Below are 25,534 nucleotides of genomic sequence, written 5' to 3'. Positions count from 1 at the left end.
AATAACTGGAGAAAGTCCCAATGAATCTCACTAATTACTCACCCCCCCACCCCAGCTTGGAAAAACAAGAAAAGGGGATGTTACACTTGACATGGGAGAGAAAGTCTCCCCATTCCCCACCACTGATCAACAGCCTTCCAAGGCCATGGCACCTGAGCGTGTGCCCATCCTCTAACCCATAATCCCATCAGAAGGCTGGATTTGTCCCATGATTGTCAAAGACCCATGCTTAACTAGAAAGGCAAGATGTGGGGGTGAGCTGAAGTTATTATAAATAAGAACAAACCAGGAGTGATTTTACACTTAAGAAAATAATTTAAGTTAAAAAAAAAAAAAAAACCTGTATCAGAACTGAAAATGGCCATAGAAGTGGAAAAATGCAGAGTCAATACTGCAGAAAACCTAATCCATAGAGTGAAATCCTCCACAACACAGAGGGGAACAAAAATGAAAAAAATAAAAATGTTCTATGAGAAGATATGAAAATGAAAGACATAATGGTGATGGAACCTACAATGATTGTTTTTGAAAAAAAAAAGAACATGACAAATGGAACTGAAAAAAATAGCCCATTAAATAATAGATGAAATCTTGAAGAAAGTGAAAATGTGAATCTTCAGATCAAAAGCGTTCATTATGTGGTAGGCAAAATTGATAAAATACAAAATCTAGAGAGTCTGGTAAAATATTCAAATTTAAGGATACATTAAGGATTCTACAAGCTTCTGCTCATCAGTATGACTTACTAGAAGTCTACGTTCACCTACGTTTCCTTGGAAACTTGGCAGAACAAAAAGACACTCATAAGAACAAAAATCAATCAGGTGCCAAACCTCCCCATGCACTATATTAGATGCCAGAAGACAAAATAACTAACAGCTAGAGATAAATGACAGGGTGTGATTCCAGAATTATATTCTCATTCCTGTTGACATTTATTTAATAAAGCAACAAAAAGATTGAAATATACAAGAAATTAGAAGTTATATATCTGCATTGTTTCCTTTCTATGGAGGAAAAAAAAAACTATCTGAAGAAATCTAAGAATGAGTCCAAATATAAAACTAATGATTTTTGAAGTTGATATAAAATTTTTTCTATAATAATTTGCTACATGGAATTGTTAGTTTGGATTTTAAGACAAGAGTCTTGGTAAATTAAATCAGATCTTTAGTACAAATTATGTTGTTTTATATATAAATGGAGAAAAACTTAATTCAGTAGTATCAAATGGTGGGGGAGGGGGTCACTAGGGAGAGGTTGGAAAGAAAAATGAGCTTGTTGCAACTGTGTCTACTTCAGCTTAGTAGACACAGTTGCAACTTCAGCTCACTTCCAGGGAATTTTGATCTTAGTAGACACAGGATGCAACTTCAGCTTACTTCCAGGGAATTTGATCTTCAAATTCTGAATATTTTCGTAGTTGTGCCACAGGTGATTTGCAGCAGGAGATAATTTCCTGGGATGTCTATAGTTTCATGGCTTGAGGGCAACCTCTATTTAAATAATAATAATGATAAGAAGAAGAAGTAGTAGTAGCAATAGTAGCAACAAGAGTAGTGGTAGTAATGGTAATAACGGTGGTAGTAGTAGTGATGGTAGTAGCAGTAATGGTGGTAGTAGCAGTAGAGTAATGGTAGTAGTAGTAGTGGTAGTAGTAGTAGTAGCAGTAGTAGTAGTCACCCCCTGGTCATAAAACTCCATGACTTATAGAAGAGTGGCAGTGACCATCTTCCCTCCTGCCCTGTGCCTGTACCACAGCTCTGCTCCCTTTATAATCTAATTATCACAGATACCTCTCAACAGATATGTCTTATTTCTGCCTTACCATCTGACTAAATATATTTACAGTGGCAACCAAGTATTGAACTCAGTTTTTTAAAGTAATACACATGTAAAAAAGGTTATACTCTAAAATGCCAGCATTAAAATATTACACCATATATTATAAAATTCAATGTGAAAATGATCATTTTAATTAAATAAACTGAGGCCCAAATCTCAGAGCATATCAACAAAACTTGAGATGTTGAGGGAGGGAGGGGAAGAAAAGAGGAAATATAAATGTGCTAATTGTCTAAAATTCCATAGAGGAAATTAATATTTTTAATTTCTGAAGTTGACAGGTTGCTAAATACAAGTTTGAGCATATTACTAAAATCTGTAAAAATAGCCTTTATAGAACAACAATAACATCAAAAGGCTGTGCATCTTCCATTAATAGATGACACAGATCTGTAGCAGTTGTGCTGCGTTACCAGAAGATAAGGCAGGTTATTTCTATACTCCTAAACCTATCTCATGGAAAAATGCATGAAAGACTCGGGGGAGCAATATTTAAATCTCAGAAATATTCATTAATCTGACATAACTGGTGAGAAAGTAGAGTCACTTTAACTATAAAAAGAACAAATACTGCTCACAAATCAATATATATACCTATATAAAAGGGATGTGATGTGAAATATTTGCTTGTGGCAAACACCCAGGACAGGGAATGACTTGGACCATCTTCTGTCTCCTCCTGACCACATTTCCCCACCAAAACATAAAATACAGATTACAAAAACAAAAAAAAAAAATCAAAACTCTGAATTCCAATTCAATAGATTTCAAAGAGAGTTTTCCCCAAACTCTGCCCAAGTAAATCATTAACTTTCAAAGAACAAGAAGTTCTTCTTTGCAATTTCCACAGTAAACTACAAGAGAAAATAATCAGCAGTAGAATAAAAGAGTGGAGTGCTTGAGCCAAATGGCCATTAGAGGAGTCCTCTGTCTCCCAGGAAGGACACTGACTTTGTATCCACTTTGTGTCCTCTCAGTCACTGACTGGGAACAGCTCATAGGAAGTGGGGCTCTATCACAAACATGCAGGAGATTCTGCAGGAGCCAGGGCCCTTAGTGAGTTATACTTCCTATGATTGGAGATCTGTGAATCCATGGTCACCAAGCATTTAAGGCTCTGAGGAATAAATAAGTTGCATTAATAAAAATTTAGAATGGTATTTCCAAAAACTTCTGTTAGAAAATTATTTTAAAATATGAGTTTAAGCATCTCTCTCTCTCTGTCTGTCTCACACACACACACACACACACACACACACACACACACACATTGTTCTGACATTATATCAACCACTGAAACATTAGTCCCTGAGGAAGAGTGGAAAGGAAGTGGATCTCATTCTATAACTTTACCATCCATAAAAGGATTATACTAATACAAATATGTAGATTGCTTGCCCTTACCCTAAGGTTATTTGAAATCTAAAGGGGAAATGGACCTAACATTTTTTCTAGATGTATTACATATGTCATCTCATACCTCCTCGTAACACTGTTCTGATATATGTATAATTATCTCTATTTTCAGAAATGAGGAATTGGATCTCCAATGATTTTTTAAATTGGCTTAACACAGTCATTAGGTTTTGAATCTAGGTCTTTTGGGCACCCTTTAAATTTATTCTACTGTACTCCCTTGGAATCTTCCAAACAGTTTTAGACTTAGAAGAAATAGAATTCAAATTAAGAAGGAAGTGAAATTTTACTAAGCAATATAATTTACATTTCTAAAAGACATAAGAAAACTTCAGATAAGCATTTTGCTGTAAAAATTCTCAGAGAAAGGAGTTCATTACATAAGCTATGAAAAAGAGACGAAATGTAATAGTTAGCAATTATCAACAGGTTATTGATCCCAGAATCCTTATTAACCTGTATAAAAACAAGAATAAAATCTCCACACCATGGAAATATTAAGAGATTGAATAGGTATATGTGCAATGACTTGACACTAACTAACTGGAGTTAGACCAAACTTCACAGGGCAGGGACGCAGTTCTCCACACACCTGCCCTCACTTCAGAAGCCAGCCACAAGCCTGAGAGTTCCCAACCCACCCACACTTCTGACTAACTGGTTAAACTTTGGGGGGTTTCCACTACCCCCTCAGGTTCAATAATTTTCTAGAGAAACTCACAGAATTCAGGAAAGCATTATACTTAAAATTACAGTTTTATTATAGCAAAAAGGATACAAATCAGGACCTTCACAAAGAAGAGACACATGCGGGAAGTCTAGGAGGGTCCATCCCCACAAAAAAGTGAAGCTTCTAGTGTCACCTCCCCATGGAATCAGGACACATCACTCTCCCAGCACATGACGAGTAACACTACACAAAGAGTATCACTAACCAGAGAATCTCATATGAACATCAATATCCAGAAATTTTATTGGGTTTTCATTGTGTAAGCATAATGATTGAATCATTGGCCATATACTTAGACTCAATCTCCAGTTCTTCCTCCCCTCCCTGGAGGTCAGGCTGATATGATGTGGCTCAAAACCCCAACCCTCTAATCACATTGTTGGTCTTTCTGGAGTAGCCAGCTCCTACCCTGAGTCATCTTCTTAGCACAAATTATCTAGGGGCTCTCCACAAGTCACATCAATATCATAAACTACCAGGACCCATCACAAATAACAAAGACACTCCTATCACTCAGGAACTTCCATGTCATTAGAGATTGCCTCCCAAGAACAAGGGCCAGCCATGTTTCTTGCTTTTTGTTCTTTTAACATTATACAACAATATGTATATCACTCTACTTGGTATCCAGCAAATACTGTTGTTGTTATTGTTGTTGCTGTTAATATTCATAGGATACTAATTTGAAGGAGAAAGTTTAAGACAGATCTATGGTTTCTCTTTTAGCCTCAGGGACAGTTGAGGGATTGACCTTTGTTAAAATCCTCTTTGCACATAAACTCAAGGAATCATAGGAGTATACTAGACCCAAGGTTAATAAGAATTTATCTGAGGTTACTATTTTCCAGACTATACACTTGCACATCATTATTGATACTGTTTATTGAGTAACACATAAAAGTATTGAGATTCTGCTGCACTGGAGAACGGGGGCCAGTCATGTACATTCGAGGAAGATGTCATGTACATCTTCAAGGTATAAAAGCTGAAAGAACTCACAGAGCCTGACTTTCCTGAGTTGAGGTGGTTCATACTTGGCTTATCTTGTCTCATGTGACCATATTCATCTCAATAATGAAGTAAGGATATCAGAAGACATACCTAGGAATCCCAAGACCTCTGATTTGTTGTTGCCATTACTGCAGGATATGTTGGCCGCCACATATCCTGTCCTAATGCTAAGAAAACTTAGACCTGGATAAAACTTATTCTGACTTGCGAATTTAAGAGTCAACTGGAAGCCCAGAGCACTGCTGCTGCGCAAGCAGACTGGGCATTACCCTAATGTTCTGTGAAACACTGTGAACTAACCTCTTCACGAATGTGAAAATCCTACAGAAATCCTAGACAAGCAAATTCAACAGTTCTATAATGCGTTTAATGGTGAGAAACCATCTCAAATTGGCTCAAACATAAAAAGAAATTTATTAGCCTACATAAATTAAAAGTCTAGAAGTAGTGTGAACTTCAAGTGGAATTCCATCTGGGTCTGTCTTAGTTCTCTGATCTAAATTCCCCTTTTTTTGTACTGGCTGGTTTTGTCATGGGTACAAAATAGTTGCAGTTGTTCCCAGTGTGACATCTTTTCATAAAACCAACCAGAGTAAGGTCGACATTTCTTGAGTAAAAATACCAAATGAAATCCATGGTCTTCACTATACAGTTGCTTAGATGCTACCCAACTCTGAACAGTTACCAGTCAAAAGGGTGCTATGCACTAATAGTTTAGACCCAGCCTTCACGTTTATCACTAAACCAAACATTGCTGCACTGGGGATAGAATTAAGCTTGTTGGGTTACTTTGTTTGTTTGTTTCAAGGATACGGGTGAGAGTAGACATAATAAATAATAGCTCTTTATTTCCTTCCCAAGTTCAGAAACAAATGAAAAATAACACATAAAGGATAGACACATGGAGAGCAAAATGTCAATCCTTTTACTTATATAGACTGAATGGAGAATATGGCTAGGGCTGGGGCCCAATGGGTTTGCTCACATTTCAACCAAAGATCTCTGGAGACCCTCATTAAGGCAAAACCTCTACTACAAAGGTTATCCATGCTGCCTTGCTGAGGGGGAGACTATCTAACAAGAAAGAAAAAGGTTGAGTTGAGAACGCTGGAATTCTCCTTCCAACTCACAATCAGCTATTATCTTTTTCCATAGGGAAGACTGAGTGAGGAGTGAAGAGTGTTACTCCACCTGAAATCTCTCCATATGGAAAAATGAAGCCAAGAACTGGAAGATTCTTGACCCTCCACCCCAGCCATGGTGATGATTACCTGGGGTCAATAAGGGCCTTCTCCTTCAAAACCAAATAGCTGTTAAATCTGAAGTCCTGTTAACAATGGGTAAAGAGAGAATTGATGCCAGGGGGTAAACTGGCTCTGTCCACCATAGATAATATATGAGTATATCATGACAGAGACTTCCTGAAAAGCATGACAGACACACATTTCTCTCTGCTCCCTCCCCAAACCTGACTGAAATGGCACTTACATAGATTAAAAAAATAAAATCATTAACCCACAAGGACAAAGAAAATGATAAAGGAAATAAAAGCACTCTAGTGAAGTCAATAAAACTTTGGAGGCATATGGATGCAACAACAGTAACAGAAATCTAAGTGACTTTTTGGAGAGAAGCCAGGATAAATAAGCCAATTTATGTCATAAAACTCTAGAAAGACTCAGGAATTAAAGGTACCCAGAGGAAGGGATATAGGGGTGTGGGGGTAAAGCATAAAACAGAAAGACTGGTAGAAAGTCTGAAGAAAAAGTATTGTTTATATGCCCCTTTTGAGGCTGTGATTAATCATCCCTCACCACAGCTGAGGTGTTGATTTCTGGAGAAACTGTGTCATAGAGCAGAGAAACAGCTGACAACAAGGATGAGGTAGAGTATTGCCAAAGAAGGAATAAGTGAAAGTCTGCATGCTGATTAGGAGACCACCCCCTCCAAACCCCATCACTACCCAGACAACTATCTCATGCTGAAGAGGTGTTGAGAAAACTGACCAGCATATTGGGGAATACTGGGCATCCCTTTCTAACCACCCTTCAGTAAACACAAACCAGCAAGCCTTGCCAAAGCAGATAGAGATTCTCATAAGCATTTTGGAAAACTCTTAGACATAAATAGATTGCCTAAGTTATTAAATATTTGAGAAAGGCCTCTTTCATTGCAGCTATTTTTCCTTCCCCTTCTTTTCAGATTAAGGAAAAAAAAAGTATATGATATTGAGTAGAATGGTAGAATATCATGATTTAGAAAATTTAGCTGAGAAATTCCGTAATTGCTCAATGGAAGGACATCACAATCAACAATCTAAGAAATGTTTACAAAAATATAGTAATCCCAGTAAATACCATTTAAAAAACATTTGTTCAAATTCAACAGTTATTTACAAATATAAACCAGTGAAAATGGAAATAAAATCTAATTACTTGTCATGATAATGAATGTATCCTGAAACAACTGTCATCATATACTGAAAGGAAATGTACATATGTACAAGAAAGGAAGAGACACATCATTAACAAGAAATAAAACTATTACATGCAGTTAATATGGTATAAGATAACAATCCAATACTCATTCCTGAATAACCAAATAGGATGGTAAAAAAATAAAAATGTATTTCATCACAATATTAACTAACATAAATTATAATTAATAAATCTGAATGAGAATATATATGACATGCTTTAAAAAAACTAGAAAGCTTTATTGGAAGAAAACTGTATTTGACAAAATGTAAAGAAATGACACGTTCCCAGATAGGAAGATGCAGTCATGTATAATACTGGTTCTCTTCTAAAATAATATGAATGTTTAATAAAAACTCAATCAAAATCAAAAGCTCTTTCTTGGACCAAAACATTCAGATGATAAATTGTACTTGGACTGTTAATTAGTAAAGAATATCTCAGAATAGTCTCAGAAGAAATGTAATGGGGGAACTAGATTTATTAGATATTAAAATATGCATTAATCAATAACTAAAACAGTGTACTACAAAAATCAACACATTACATTATATTGAAAAGTTGGGAAAAGTAAAAATTAACCCATACATCAAAATTATTTTTACTGTTTTGAATTAATAAGATAATAGTTTTGTATGCTTGGGGAAAAAGTCTATTCAGATGATCACAAAAAATAATAGCTCATCCCTAAACATTTTGGCATGCACTATGTATCATTATATAAAACTTTAACAATATCCAGAATGCCCCAAATAAAATAAAACTGGACATTTAGCCCATAGTGGAGTGGCAAAGTGAAGTGGTAGTCAATAACTTTTGAACTATCTAAGAAAAAAACGTATTTCCTTCCCGAAAAACAAGTGAAGTTATATATAAAATTTTGAAATTTCTGAATTATAGCCATAAATAAAACTTCAAAGTCTTTAAAAAATCTAGAGGAAAAGTAACAGAAATAGATTAAAATTTAATTATAATTCCTGTTTTACAAATTAAACTCAGGATACAAATAGGCAAAGCAACAAGCAAACAATTATAAAGAATACTATTTTAGTAAACAAATTAAAATGTTTAGCCTCAATTATATTTCAAATGTAAATTGTGAAGTCAGTGATATAATTGTTTACTATATTAGTAAAATTAAATGAGGCATGCTTTGGCAAAAAATATCTTAAACTTGGCACAGTCTGGAGAAGGTCAACATGTCCCTTTTCAAGAATGACACAGAAAAACATGAAGCATTTCATTTTTTTAAAAATGCACTAAGAATACAGAATACAAGTCTCAGTTAATTTAAAAATGATAAAATCATAATGAAATAGTTCACCAAAACATGAAGTAATTTGGTATTTATTGTAAATGTGAAAAAGATTTGTATTATTAATTCAGATCAATGCAGCAAACATTTAGCATTTATTTAGTATGTGTTAGGCATTATTCTAGTGCTACAGAAAATTAAAAGTTGAGCAATAAATACATAGACTTATGTCTCTAGGAGCATATGATTTTCTGTGAGACTAGAAGTGGGACTGTAAAAATAACAATAAATGTTAGATGGAATTACAATTAATACATAATGTTAGAAATAAAACTAATATATATGCTGTATTAAGAGATTTAAATTTTTAAAAACCCTTTTTATAAAGAAGTTTGGCATTTTATATAATGAGCCATAAACATTTCATAACCATATTCAGTAATACTATTTCTGGAAATTTAGTCTAAGGAAATACATCCAAAAGGAGAAAAAAAATCTAATTAATTAATTTGTTTATTGCAAAGTTATTAAGCAGTAAGAACCTGAAGGGTGTTCTTTGGAAAATTGGTTACATTTAATAGTCATTATGAAGATCATAGCAACCAAGAGGAAAATTGTGAAACATGCATATGTATAGAAAACTCGAGATACATAATTTTAGTATTATGTTAAATATGTTTTAAAAGTATAAATGTGGGAAAAGTCTGGAAGGAAATAACAATGTAGAGATGCATATGCTTGGATTAGGGGTGATTTTCATTTATATTCAACATTTTTTAGCTTGCCAAAAATATAGACTTGCCCTGGGCAAACATTCTCTAGAGTTGTTGGATTCTTTAATGATTTTAAGACCATATAAAACAAAGGAGTTTTAGACCCTTTGCTAATACAAATTTTAGAACCTCAGATTCTCACTGTTTTATTTTCACAGAAGGCCTTTTAGCTTTACATCTTAACTTGTTAAGCAGTTAACTGCAGGAGAACCGAGTAGCAGTGAAGATGGTTAACAGAGGGAGGGCCTACAGGCTTTGTCCAGCCCTACTCTTAGTTCCTTGAAATTTGACTCTTGTCTCTCAATCCTTCAAACCTGGACTTGGACTGGGGGTGGGGCGCTGAACTTCACCCAAGATTAAAGAATCCGAGGCAATGTGGTTTTGTCTGATTACGAAGGAAAGAGGAAGTGGAACACCATATTCGATGCTGTGTATGTAGGCAGAGGGAAAGGATAAACATTTTACCTATATTTTGCAGGGCATTCATTCAGAGATTTATCGTGAATAACCTGATACCAGACAATAGCATCAACTGCACTGTGCCCAGAAATAAATCCCCATCCACTTCCTGACTCATTAATTCCAAGAGTGGACACAGTCCTTTCCTTGACAACTACCCAAGCAGCACAACCAAGTGAAATGTCAAAGAAACCTCGAGTTCACAGTATATTCCTCAAAGTTGCAGGTGTTCCACCTTCAATAACCCACATTAGGCACATTTGGTATAATCTCAACTTCCCTCTCAGGAAAATCACTTTTTTACTTACTCAAGGAAACAGCTGAAATTAAAGCTCAACTGACAATATACTAAACTAAGCACTTAATATCCTGATTGCAAATTTAAGTGACCTTCCTTTTTTTCCAAGGGCAAGAGATAATAAGTTACTTAACTTTGTATAATTAAAAGATCCACCTTGTTGTTTTAAGTCCATACAGTCTCAGATCACAAAGCAAAATCAACTTTAAGACAAAAGAGAACAGTTGGATTTTGATGGATTGGAAGTGGAAAAGCTTATTTCAGATTGAGGTGACTGAGAAAAAAGAACTCAGAAGCTTTATTCTGCTTTGTTGGTTCAGGGAACTATACTTGGTTCAGAGTTTAACGGGCCCAGAGAAATGCAGCAGGACATGCAGCTAGAGATTCAGGCAGGTACCTAGTCACAGAAATGTAAAGGTGCTACATGTTAACCTATGTTGTTTGCATTGTACAGGACAGGTGGCTGTTCCCAACTTCCTATTCATTCGAACACCCAGAGTGCAGGGCTGGGCCTATCAGGCCTCGGGGCATGCCATCGGCTGAACTCAGCTTATGCCATTCTGTGTATGACATTCCCTAACCAGAGACCTGACTTAGAACATGTATGTGACCTAGTATGGAAAAAGATGCAAGATCCAAGGGTTTCCTGTGGACTTAGGGGGATGAAGTTTTCTTGATCTCAATAGAGAACCACTGCAAGGTACTCATTCTTTGGTTGTCGTGCATGAGGATGACCATGTGGTATTGCTTCAACCAGTCTGCCACCAGTTAGGGGCTCTACTGCTGAAGAATAAAGTCCACACAGATGAGAGCAGAACCAAAGAGAGAGAAACAGTTGGAGAAACTGACTTACACCTGTCCCAAATTTCTTCCTGTCTCTGGACTTCAAGGTACAAGAACCAATAAGCAGAGCAATATTCAAAACATGAAACAACCTGTATGCCATGATATATATATATGTGTGTGTATATATATAATGTAAATAAAACAATGTATATCAGTCATAAAATCATTCTAATAACTTCCAAATTGTTTCTTGATTTTTAGGAAGTGTTGTCATGATCTTTTCTTTGATATGCTGCCTCTGACTAAATGATGCATCTGTTTAAGTCATACTTGACCAAAGAAACTTCTTCCAAAAATTCCCCATAAAATTATGTGACATAATCTAAATAGAGAAATATAATTCATTATATTGAATCCTCTCCATGTTTCTGCCAAACTAACAAAAATTATATTCAAAACATGTCTAACTTATATACTCTGTAGTTTTTATATATTAAATGTCTATTACTAATTCATAAAAATTATTTATTGGAATATAATATTTAATTACTTAGCCTTGTTATATTGATTTTCATTAATCTTCAATCCATAAATAAACGTAATATTATTTGAAAAGAATTCAACTCAATAAATTGAAAGAACTTAGATGTTTATTAAATATTTCACTTGTGGTATCACTTTTATGTGATTTATCAATGAATGTTAGTCTTTTACTAGAATTATTTTGCTTCAAATGTTGTATCACATGCCTTTATTTCTATATCTTATTCTCTTTCCTAGTTTTCTTTCTTTAGTTTATATATTTAATAATTTTGTCATGCATTAAATTAATCAGACAGCTTTAATAAAACAACTTTTTTCTTGTAAAACTAAACAAAGTAGCAAAAGATGTACTATTATTCAAACTCAGATCTCTGGGAAAAAAGTTCACTTTCCAAGTTCTTAATTATTCCCACTGCAAAATTTCTATTACAAGTGACTATTAGAAGCTTCTTAAAATTTCCAAACCACATTTGCTGCTCTAGTGGCACAGGCTGCCAACAGAGATACAAATACCCTTCCAATTTTCAGGATTTCAATTCCCGGCAAGTTAGTAAGTCATTTAATTCTCCCTGCTGTGTATCTAATATATGATGATAAAGATAAAGTTCATCAAGAAAAGAATTTAATGATGTGTTATTTACATATTCTATTGCCTTACCCAGAAATAACTGAATGTGATAATGTACTGCCAAATTAAAACATCAGAAATTTTAATAAAAACTCCACTTAGGGCTTCCCTGGTGGCGCAGCGGTTGAGAGTCCGCCTGCCGAGGCAGGGGACACGGGTTCGTCCCCGGTCCGGGAAGATCCCACATGCCGCAGAGCGGCTGGGCCCGTGAGCCATGGCCGCTGAGCCTGTGTGTCCGGAGCCTGTGCTCCGCAACGGGAGAAGCCACAGCAGTGAGAGGCCTGCGTACCGCAAAAAAAAAAAAAACTCCACTTAAACTCCAAACTTTCTCCTTCATATTACATTGATATAACCACGTGAAAATATATCATGCATATTTTCATGCAGATGTTTTTCATTTATTTTTCTTGAGCACCAACAATAAAGATTGATAAGTTATTCCAGATGATATTCCTTCTAATTCCATAATCAATGAAAACCACAAAATTATCCTGTCTTTAACTTTACTAAGTTAATCATTAATCACTTTTATGTGAAACAACTGAAGCCTCATCAATGATAATTGAAATTCTCCAGTCTTGTGCATATTTTTCAAACAATGTGGCAAAGTTCCAAGTATGTTTCCAAAAGTAATTACATGTTTCCTCACAAGTGGAGCCATAAATCTGGATTACAAAAATATGCACATATTAGTATCATTATTTGTGAAATGCTATTAATATTTTATAACTAGACACGTTTGAATATTTTTAATACAAAATAGATAAAGTTCTGATGATACTTTCTAAATGATTTTAATTTACTTTATTGATACTCTTTGAAAAAATACTTTTGGCAGTTTATATTATTTCAAATGTTTTATTATGTGATGCTTGATGTGAAATTATATGAAACTGAACTGATGATTGAGTAATGATTTACCCCTTTGATGTTTGCAAATTTTCTCCATTTGAACCATGAGCTTTAATAAAACATGATTAACATTCTGATGAAATACATGTGTTTAGCACTTTCAACCTTTACTGGCAGAAAATTCAGCTTTTTTAAACATTTTTATTGGAGTATAATTGCTTTACAATGGTGTGTTAGTTTCTGCTTTATAACAAAGTGAATCAGTTATATATATACATATATCCCCATATCTCTTCTCTCTTGCGTTTCCCTCCCTCCCGCCCTCCCTATCCCACCCTTCTGGCTGGTCACAAAGCACCGAGCTGATCTCCCTGTGCTATGCGACTGCTTCCCACTAGTTATCTATTTTACATTTGGGAGTGTATATATGTCCATATATACACTACCACTCTCTCACTTTGTCCCAGCTTACCCCTCCCCCTCCCTGGGTCCTCAAGTCCATTCTCTAGTAGCTCTGCCTTTTTATTCCCATCTTGCCCCTAGATTCGTCATGACCATTTTTTTTTTTTTTTTTACATTCCATATATATGTGTTAGCATACGGTATTTGTTTTTCTCTTTCTGACTGACTTCACTCTGTACGACAGACTCTAGGTCCATCCACCTCACTAAAAATAACTCAATTTCATTTCTTTTTACGGCTGAGTAACATTCCATGGTATATATGTGTCACATCTTTTCTCCATTCATCTGTCGATGGACACTTAGGTTGCTTCCATGTCCTGGCTATTGTAAATAGAGCTTCAATGAACATTGTGGTACATGACTCTTTCTGAATTATGGTTTTCTCAGGGTATATGCCCAGTGGGATTAATTTAGCATTTTTTAATGCTCAGAAGCAATGATACGCTACTTATACCTTTTGTTGAAATAATCAAGTTGCATTTTATTCAAGAAATACAAATGATTTGTTTTCTTTTGTATTAATTCTTGGACATTATCAAAATACATTCTGGACTTTATTTTTTCCCTAACATCAGAAGATGTCACAGGAGGCAGTTTATTATTTCATTTCATAAAATCTTTTCTGTGTTCCTACAAATTTTAAAGATTCATGTTTATAACACCTGCTGCTACACAAACTCTCACCATCCCAATAGATTCTTACAGTAAGAGATACCTGTATTTCAAAGCAATAATGATTAATTAATTAAAAGACAGGGACAATGCTGATTCTCCTAAAACACAGAGTACCTTTTAGGGAATGCACGCTACATGATACTGATCTATTTAGTAGTCAGAACTGCAAATGTTTTGGATCTCACTATAAGAAGAGAACTATTTACCAATCAATATTGTGAAATCAATAGATATTGTGACATCCTATGACAATTAACTTGGATTAACAAGTTTGTTGTAGTTTGATTTTATCAATGGCCTCACTACTTCACCATTCTCTGCATCTGTGTGTTTTTGCCATGTAACTGTGTAGTGCCATCCCATTCTGTCTCTGGGCTCCACCAAGTGACTTGCTTAGGCAGTGTGATATTAGTGTGATGCAAGCAGAGGTTTGAAAGTATGTGTGTGATAGGCATGCGTTTGCTCCTCTGTCTTTACCATGAGAACAAACCGAGGCTAACCTTCTAGAGGATGGCCTATGCGTGGAACAGAGCTGAGTCACTCCAGTTGTGCAAGCCACGGACATCCCTGAGAGATGTGGTAAAGCCAGGCAACATCAGAAAGACCCCATCTGACACACAGCTGACAGCAGCCATGTGAACATTCTCAGCTGAGATCACAAGAGCAGATGAGATCATCTAAGTCTTAGAAAATCACAAGCTAAATGAATTATATTGTTGCACACCACTGAGCTTTTGTGGCCATAGATGGCAGGTGTAAGTTTTATAGCTAATTTCTATTTAATTAATTGTACTACTTATTACCATTACTATTATAGTTTTTAGCAACCAATGAAAACATACTTTAAGTTTTAAAAATTAGTCTAACTATCCTGGTGTGAATTAGCTAAATATCAGCCAAGCAGTGAGTCTCAGAATTTAGCACTGCTTGGGTGGGTTTTCTGTTACCTACAGCCAAAGACAACATAAATGATGCAATTTGTGCTTTTATGCTGGAAAGAATGGGAAAGCACTGAGTGATGGCAAAGCTTCAAAGTCCCACAACTATAATGGCCAATAATTTGTCTACATTTTCTGCACATCTGCTTGACCCAGAAGCCAATTTTCCAATTTGGATATAAATATCTTAACGTCTTGCTTTCTCTTCTGAGACAAGAAAGATCACATGACTTTTAACAGCTTAGTCATAATCACTGAGATCAACATCTAACAACATCACATGAGGCCAGCAGAAACTCCAGATAAAACTTAACTTTTATAAGTTTGATAGTTACTGAATTAAAAATATTGGAGGGGGCTTCCCTGGTGGTGCAGTGGTTGAGAGTCCGCCTGCCGATGCAGGGGACATGGGTTCGTGCCCCGGTCCGGGAGGATCCCACATGCTGCGGAGCGGCTGGGCCCATGAGCCATGGCTGCTGAGCCTGCGCATCCGGAGCCTGTGCTCTGCAACGGGAGAGGCCGCGGCGGTGAGAGGCCCACGTACCGCAAAAAAATATATATATATATATATATATTGGAGGGAAGATGATAGACCTTAAGAGACTTCAAAAAACTATTATCTAGTAAATGGAAAATCAACATCTGTTTTGCATTTCTATACCTTTTAAGAGGAAAGAAACTTGATAAATATCTCAATTTTAGGAAAATAATTTGGGAAACAATTCACTCTGAAATATGACTTGTTTTAATGAAATGATAGCTAACATGGTGACTTTATCATCAGAATGAGGAAAAATAGCGTTTAAAATGTTGCACTTAAAATTAAAATGACACCAATTATCTTTTATCTACTGGCAAATATTTACAATAATGATAAACCTAGCTGAAGAGGGTAGCAAACTGCTACAAAAGTTTTGGAAAACAACTTATCAATGTGAATTGCAAGGCTTAAAAATGTCCATTTTTTTTGTCCAAATATAGATTGTATACATTAGCTTTACTATGAAATACACCCCAAGATTTAGCTATGTAAAATGACAACCATTTATTAGCCTATTAACTGGATAGTTCCGGTCATGCTGGGCTCACTCTGTGCATATGCCTCAGTAGCCACTCAGGGAAGCATCTCTGCTTCTGCAATTGACTGACAACTGGCTGGAGCAACAGCGGCAAATGGGTTTCGTGTCTCTCATGGACGAGCAGCTCGGTTAATGGCAGCTAGGATTCGATGAATCAGAACACAAGCTGCAAGGCCTTTTAAGACCGAGGCTAGGAACAGGCATGATAGTCACTTCTGATGCATTTTATTGGCCAAAGCAAGTCACAAGTTCTGATTCAAGTAGTGGGGAACGGATTTCACTTCTTCATGGAAGAAGCTGTAAAATCACCCTGCAAAGGGGCAGGGGGTGAGGGAGGCATTGAGAATTGTGGCCAATTTTGCAAACTACCACATAGACTCTGACAATATCTTCTAAGCAATTATCAAAAATATGGGGACTAGGGGCACTCAATGTACAAAGATGGTTATAGAGGTAAAATGAGAGGAAACAGCATTTCCAATTCTTGAGGAAAATGATCATATACATTATGAAAAGTTTATTTTGTGGAATAATATGCAGATAATATTAAAAATATAAGGCATGGATACTTGTAAATTTGAAAAACAAAGCAGAACTGAATGAAAGTAATGTGATTACAGTTAAATCAAACACTGAGGGGAAATACATCAAACTGTGCACAGTAACGTGTTTAGGGAGTAAGCTTATAGGTATTTAATTAGCTTATATTCCTGAATTTCATTATTCTCTACACTGAGCAAGTATAGCCTCCAGGATATTGGACGCAAAGTGATCACATGATAATATCCCCTCCACTATTCTTTTAGAAGATATTTTTAAGATGATACATGGAAAGTAACATCACACTTTTGAGCTGGGGAGGGAGTTTTTTGATGTCTTCCCCAAGTAAGAAGTGACCCACATGATTCAGAACACCAAATCCATCATGAGACTGAAGGAACCAGAGAGAACACAGGTGAAGACATAGTGCTTTATGGGTAGGAAGGCAGAGAAGTTCATTAAACAAGAACCACAGCATTCATTGAACATGTAAGCAAGACCTCATTGCTATTAGCTGATGCTCCAAGTTCTACTTTGAAGGAGTACATAGTAAAGATTAAGAAACTTTTGTCATCAGTAACTAGGGACCTGAAGCCAAAGCACTCATTCAGCTCAGCTCAGATTACATGAATTAGTAGCAGAGAAAGGATCAGAGGAACAGAAAAGTAAGCCTTTAGCTATCCAGCTAAGAGTTATAAAGCTACATAGTGGGAATGACAATAATTCTTTATAAATGCTTCATAACTTGTTGAATACAAATATATATATAAATAGTATATAGAGTCCATAATCACAGTCACATTCAATAAGTTATGAACTTCAGAGGACAATAAGTGTTCCTACCCTAGTAGAGCTGTAACTTTGCTACCATGTGCCCATTACAGTGCATTGTTGGACTCTGAGCAAGACTTTTTTTCTTCCCTAAACTACATGCTCTGTACATGTTTAGGATGATGGTCTTACAAGATTCCTTGTAGCATCAAACTTCTATGATTTGATGATTCTGTGTTGAATGGTGGCTCACTAAATATTGGGTCCTATAGAGACATCTCATTTACTGCTTGGCTTACTTAAATTAAGTTCTAGGATATAAAGAGGTAAGCACCTCTTCCTAGGGAATTTTGTCTCATTCTGACAGGAGTTGTCAAGTGCTTTTAGGTAGTTCTAGAAACAGGTAAACATAACATTAGGCTCTAGGCCAGAATTAATTTAATTTAATCATTACATAATGCTGCCTTTGTAGTGAGTTCTCCCTCATTGATTCCCCCTTAGGTCCCTGGACCAGAAACTGACAGCTCCTACTTTGCAACTGGACAGGTATTTTTTAACAAATGGCATTGATCTTGATGCTTTGCAATTCCAGATAACTACAGTTATTGTGAAAAACTAATCCATCCTAATCTTTAGCCTTTCCAACAGTGTGACATAAATAGTTAAGAACATTAGAATCATACCGGTTTGTGGTATTTTGTTATGGCAACGATAGGAAACTAATACACATAGTAAAAGTCATATCTAGTTGTGGGTTACTGAAGTGCATATATATCCTCTATCTTTCTGCCTATATTTTCTGTTTAGGCCTTTGGAATGGACTGGGCCAAATTTTGAAATCACATAGAGTAATATTTCCTCCTGAGGCAATGTATTAGAAAGGGTTGTCTATATTTTATTACCCTGAATGTATTTTATTTATGGGAAAAAACACTTAAGGAAGAGTGACAGAAAAATAATAAAACTCTTTAGAATTCAGAGAGACACAAAACAAACTAAAAATCTTCTCAGGAAATGAAAATAGCTAAGAGCAACAAGACTTAAAATATACATCATGATGGACAAAGGAGATATTGTAAAATGAAAAAAATAAAACAAGCAAACAAGAGAAAGGAGAACACTGTTTCCATTTCTGCTTTATGTTTTGATCATATCCAGTCTTATAATAATTCACTTTTTTATCAGATAGACTTTTGAAAATAGACATATTTTATCAAATACATGAAACACCTTTAGTCATTGAACATTTTTAAAGGTTTTGACATAGTTAACTTGATAAATTACACTATTTCTAAATGAAAATTTGGCCAATTCATTTTTATGCTACTTGAAATAAAGAAGATTGAAATATTGACCTTTTCTTACTGCAACAATGTTAGTGATTGTTTTTTATGTTCCAAGGAGGAATTTTTTGTTTGCTATGAAATTTTTTGTTTACTTAAGAAGAAAACTAATGTAATTTTTTTTTAAAAAAAGTGTTTAGAAGAACACCAAATCTCAAGTTTATCAATTAGGTAAAGAACAAAATCTGAATAGGAAAAAAAATAATCTTAAATAATTTATTTGGTAAATTTTAGCAATCACGCTGTCCAAGTAGTTATACAGGACTTACATGATAGAAGAGGAAAACCATATTTTGATAATACAGTAGAAATAGAACAAAAGCATTTATAGAAGTTTAAATTAAATTTCTGATCTTTCCCACAAAATATCTAATTCAAAACCCTACATATTTTAGAACACAACTATTTTTCTCATCCAAACCCCATTTTTCCATTTTACAGATTCTTCTTACAGGCCATAAGTCAGTATATTAGGTTCCCAAATAGCCTCTAAAATCAGTACAAGCAGCACTAGAATGTTGGATTCTATTTAGTCTTTAAAACATATTGTGCCTTCTTTCTTTTAATAGCAACCTACAAAAATTTTGATTCTTAGTTAATATGACTACATGTAAATTAAGGTATGATCATACAATTCAAGTTAACAGTTTATACTTCTTATATATTTCATAGATCACAGCATACATTTTCTTTGTCATATAATCAATTCACAACTAAAAGTATATGTTGGCATTACTATTTGTAAGCCAGAGAGTATGGTTATCTTTAGTAAAAATATTCTTAAATGTTTTATCAGAAGTCAAAAATTCAACATAGCTTATAATGGAAATTTTAATTTGCAGTCTTCATTGGAATACTGAAACACTGTATTCTATTTAACTTCTGTACAAACCAGATTTTCTTACTTTATGTATGTTTACATCAGGCACAGATGAAGGAAAGAATATGTGAAAGAGAAGGAGAAGAACAAAGGTGAGAGGATGGTCTGATCACTGAAAATCTTTGACACCATACAAAATGCATGGGAGTTTGATTCTGTAGGCACTGGGAAGCCATTGAAGGGTTTTAAGTAGTGGAATAGCTTGACATATTTATAGTCTAGTAAACTCACTCTAGAAGCAATAAGGATGGTAGAATAAAGAAGAATGACCCTCAAATCAGGAAAAAAGTTACGCAAGGTATGAGGAAGTTTTAAACTATCATAGTGGTAAGTAAATAAGATGATTACGGATCCACTCTGGGAGTTAAGAGTAAGAAGTAGACAGTCACTCTTTCCGACGTAATGGCTAATTGGAAATGCTGACATAAGAAATACAAAAGTCAGAAGTGGTGTCAGGGTGAGAGGTGGAGACAGAGTTCAATTTGGCAAGACAGGACTGCCTGTGTCTGTAAGTAGCCAGCTAGAAGTGTCCTGTAATTTGAAACTTAGCAGTGTAGAAGTTGAAGATAGAAACCTAGATTTCATGATTACAGCTGATGAAAGAAGGATGTTGGTTAGGACAGTTGTATAATTGCAAACATGTCTAAAACAATAGCCTGAATAACAGAAATCCTTGGAGAGTGGAGAAAAAAAGAAAGAGAGAATCCAACAGAAGAGTCTGTGAAGAAATAGCTAGAAAGGTTAGAAGAGAAACAGAGCAGAGTAACATTTTTGAAGCCAAGGAAAAAGGAAGGGTCTAGAGGAGAAGAGTGGCCCATACCACCAAATACAGAGAGGTCAGACATGATGAGGACTTTACAGAATTCAATGAACCAATTCTCCATGTTTTAATATCATAATGGCTTCTGATACATTAAGTATCTTGACAGTTATTCAGACAGAAGTATTTTTATTTCTGTTTCAAAGAGTAGTAGACAGCATTTTAATCCCAATGTTAAGTCCATTTTGACTAATCATTACGTTCTTTTTCTCCAGCTTTCTGACAATCTTTAGCAGAAACAGAGGTCCTGGACACCTTTTTTAGTATGCATACACAAAATAAAAACAAATATAAACAAATACGTTTGTTTATATATAAACAAAATATTTACCTTCCACTTATTAGGCATTCACAGAATATCCAAATGTGCATTATGGCCTTGCTAATCTTACGGTTTTGCTTCACTAATTACAGACGCTTACCAGAGTGTCAGCAATGAGTGAAAGCTACAGGGCAACTGTGGTGAAGGCTTCCATGGGCTTTCTGAGACTCCTGGAGGTGAACTGACATGGAAAGTAAAGTGATCATTCTTATACTGGGAATTAAAAACAGAAACCCAGCAGTAAGGGCAGGGGCAGGAAGAGAGGACATAGAGAAACTGAGAAACAGGTCACCAAGGCCATGCTAGTCAGAGGAGAGAGGGACAGAAATGTCAGGTAGAGAAACCATTGAGGCCCAGGGTAAGCTGGAGAAGGAGCCAGAATGCCTGATCTACTCCTGAGAAGATTCCATTTCCAGGCCTTAAAAATTCGTATGAGTCTCACTTTTATTTTTACGTAACTTGAATGAATCTGTTCCTTGCAACCAAACCTTAAAAATAAAAGCTATCATGAAAGTTGACAGGTAGGGAAGAGAAGTGTCAACTCAGGAAAGAGAAAGCGAACAAGTGAACAAACAAACAAAATAACAGAGGAAAGCTTTCTGGAGAAGGTAATATTCAAACTAAGCTGGTCCACCTGACAAATTGGTTGTGCCAATATGTCTGTCTTTCAGATCAGAGTTGGAGAGTCTTGAGGTCAGGCCTATGGTCTCCAATGAACAGTATGTTGCATTCATGAGCTCGATAAATATCTCTACATTGAATAGAGAATATGGAAGCATGAGAAACTGGCACAGAAATTTCACTTCAGAACAGCTCAATATAAAAATAAGTAGTTTGATTATAAAGACAATTTAAGAAACTGCTAACAAAGATGTCTCCCCATATTTCTTTAGTTCTGGGATTAAAAAAACATTTTTATATAAGTGCCCCAACATCTACCTGAATGTTGCTGTAACCAAAATTTTATTCCACTGAAGACCAAAGAAATAAAAATGGCCACCAAACCTTTTTAAACATGTATTTTATTAATGTTGCATTCTTGTATACCAGATGTTAAGATCAACCCGATAAGTGTGAAACATTTAGTCTCACTAAACCAAATTAATTTTTGAATTCCATGTTTCTTGTAAGCTCATATGCAACTACTAAACAGATTTCAAAAGCTAAGCAAAATAACTTCATACACAGGAATACTTATAGTGGTAATATTTCAAGTTCCTGACTGGTAGTGGTGTTACTATTGAGAGAAATGAGAATATCTCACAAAGGATTCTAAATATATTGTGTCACATTCAATGCACAGAAGTGTCTCACTCTTCCTCATGATTCTTTAGCCAACAACCTCATCTCCAGATATCATGGCATAAGGGAGAAGTGGCGTTGGCTCAATTTAGATTTGATTTATGTGCTGTACCTTCAGGAACAGACAAACCTGAATAATAAACAGCATATGTTGGACTTAACCAAGCATGTGGATTCTGTCATATTAAAAGCAAATGTTCAAGTAACAAAATTAATATTAATGTGTTTTGCAAAATCAAAGTCAGGAGCTACTTTTGGAGGAGCTGAATAATTACAGACCCTACTATAAGGCAAATCTCATTTATTTCACACAATAAAAAAGAACTGGTGGTCTCCAGTATTGAATCCCACAGGTCTAATACTCAAAACTAAGTTTTATATTCTTCATATAGAAAGTTTCTCTGTGAGAAAAATGTTTTATAAAAATGGCAATTATAGTCTTTGACAAGAAAAATAGAATTGTATAGAAGATAACCACCACTGTTGCAAAATTCTCCCAAGTCATATTCACAGTTATTCTGTGTTCTAGTTACTCCACTTCATTTTGGAATTCTCAACTGCAAAGATCATAATAAGCAGTAATAAGCCAGGAAAGAAATTCCCTTTAAGGACAAGGGACAGGGCAATTGATTTCAATTTTGCCCAAACCTTTGCACTGGAGACGCCCTTATAATTACTTAAAACTCCTACAAGTTAACACTGAATGTTTAAAAATTATTCTACAGGTATCCCAGGAGGCTAGTTTTCCTGAAATCTCATATTCTGATCCCACTTTTGATTTCTGAAATCACATTTACTCATATATTCATATACTATATACATACTTTTCCATATTTACTGCCCCTCTTCTTGGGTCTGTCTTTCTGTATCTCATTCTGTCCACTATGACAAACAACAGTTACCAAGGCTCCACTCTCCCCACAGATGGAACATGGAAGTCTTTTTTACTTTGAATTACACAACTCCTTCCTACATGGGCTTACATACAACCTGCATACAACCAAGTGTTCCATTGTCAATATTTCTCTGAAATAGTCAGAAATAAATCTGTCCATTTAATATTAATGTGCACTCTTATCTTTAAAAATCAGAATGAAGTGCCTTGGGATTCTGTTGCTTTACCTAACTGAGAGTTTTTCAAACATATCCTGTGGCTTTCCCCATTATTAAACCACACAGACAAATCCCATCTCAGTGATTCAAAGTTCTGTATATCTGACCTCATGTAAGCACGAAGGGTAAAAAAGAGGCAAACTGAGAAAGTACTGAAAGGCTTTTCTATGTTTAGTTGTTTGCAAAGAAACAAAAAGGAGGCCACTAGCCAAAAAGACCTTGTTGCTTTTAATCATTCCACAATATTGAACGATTTTTTTAAAAATGTGATTTGCTAAAGATTTTAAAAACCTGAAACATTGTCTGCTGCTGAGGTCCAGTATCAAAAGTCATTATTGAAAATGATGCTCCCCTCGTTTCTTAAAATAAATTATTGTTTTCTCAAATATTAAAAAAAGTGCTTTCTACAAAATAACTCATAGGAATAAAGAAAAGTATGGGGAAATAAAGATAACCTATGATCCTTTACCCAGATATAACAGTTGTTAATTTTTTTATTTATATACTTTTATAATATGTATGTGTGCATGCATATATATTGTCAAAAGGTAGACTGAGGGCATATTAAAATTTTTATTTGAGGAAAAACTGATTTGAATTGGGCAGCATCCAATCTAGCAGATAAGAAAGGAGCTCTGAGGACCTGTAAAAAATGAAAGACAGAAGTGCAGGGGAACAAGGAAGTTATACCAGGCAAAAAAGCAGGTTGGTTATTGCAAAGTTCCTTTCCTTTACAGGATGGCAGGAGTCTATCAGGCAGATGACCTAACTAGTACTGATTAAGTGATTCCTGATCACCTGGTTTAAGATTTCATTTCTAGGAGAGCCAAAACTATAGTTAAGTCTCAGTTTGGTGATGTGGGGCTTAGCATACACAACTCCGTTTGGGGCCTGTTGTATGTCTGTTACAGAAAAAGGATCATATAGTTGCATAACCAGCTTTTTACACTTGTCAACAAATATATCATGAGACTCTCACCACTAATAAGTGCATTTGTACACTATTCCATTGTATGCCTGTTGCACAATTTTTAAATTGGCAATTAAGACGTTTTTAATTTTTCCCTATTGAAGACAGTGCCTTAATGACTATAATTGAAAATATATCTTGGTACAAAAATCTCAATGCTTCCTTAGGATACATTTTTAGAAATAAATTTGCTGAGTCAAACAGCAGGCGTCTTTTAAAATCTGAATCATGTTTCCAGGTGCCTTCCAAACTGCAGTAAGTAGATGGATGTGCTCCCTTGCCCTATCTCTCATTAGTTTTTCATACAGGCAACAAATATTGCATGCTTCCTATGTCCTGGGACATGTACTAGGTGCAAGACAAGGATACATGGAAGGAATAAAACATGGTTCCAGCCAAGTTTTCCCAGAGTTCATAGCTTAGTAATAGGATATGCACAAAATTTAAATGCAATGTTATAAATGACAGAGTTTGAGCGATATGTATAATCCTACTTAATCAAGGAGGAAAAATAATAATCATTAAACATGAGTTAGGTGCTTTCACCTACTACCTCATCTTCTACTACAAACATTATAAAAGATGGGTCTTATTATCTTCATTCTACATAGGAAAAATCTAAGACCTAGAGAATTTAAGCAACTTTTACTGGCTCAGCTGCTCTAGTCTCAGCTCCATAACCCTCTAGGTTTGTGATCCTGGACAAGTGAGGTTTTCTAAGACTCAGTTTTCTTATCTGCAACATGAGGATAAAATGAAGTTCAGTACTGTAAAGGACTGAATTAAATGTGAATTCTTGTAATGCATGTAGCGCAGTGCTTAGCACATAGCAAGCGCTCGAGAAACACTACTACCCTAATATCACCACTGCCTCTACTAATAACTCTATCGAAGAGCAGCTCTGCTCATAATCCTTTTCTTAATCAAAAGATTTCTTCAATGTTCAACCTAGATCTTCTCAATGTCCTTTAGTGACATCTGGCAACATAAACTTCTCTTCTTTAAGTAATTGAAGTATCTCTAAGATTGTCTTCCTGATTATTATTTACTGATTCTTTAGTTATTTTTATGAAAACTCTGCTATCTCTTAAGGATGTAACACAGTCCTGTACTTGATTTTGAGCATCTGAAGAAGTTATTATAAATTCAGTTTTTAAAACAATTTAAAATACATTTTTTAAAATGTTTTGGCAGTGGGAGCAATTAACTCATGGCATTATCTAAGGGCAGGAAGAACAGACTGC

This window comes from Phocoena sinus, chromosome 4, assembly GCF_008692025.1.
Source record: "Phocoena sinus isolate mPhoSin1 chromosome 4, mPhoSin1.pri, whole genome shotgun sequence".
Lineage (NCBI taxonomy): Eukaryota > Metazoa > Chordata > Mammalia > Artiodactyla > Phocoenidae > Phocoena > Phocoena sinus.
This window is presented reverse-complemented; position numbering follows the sequence as displayed.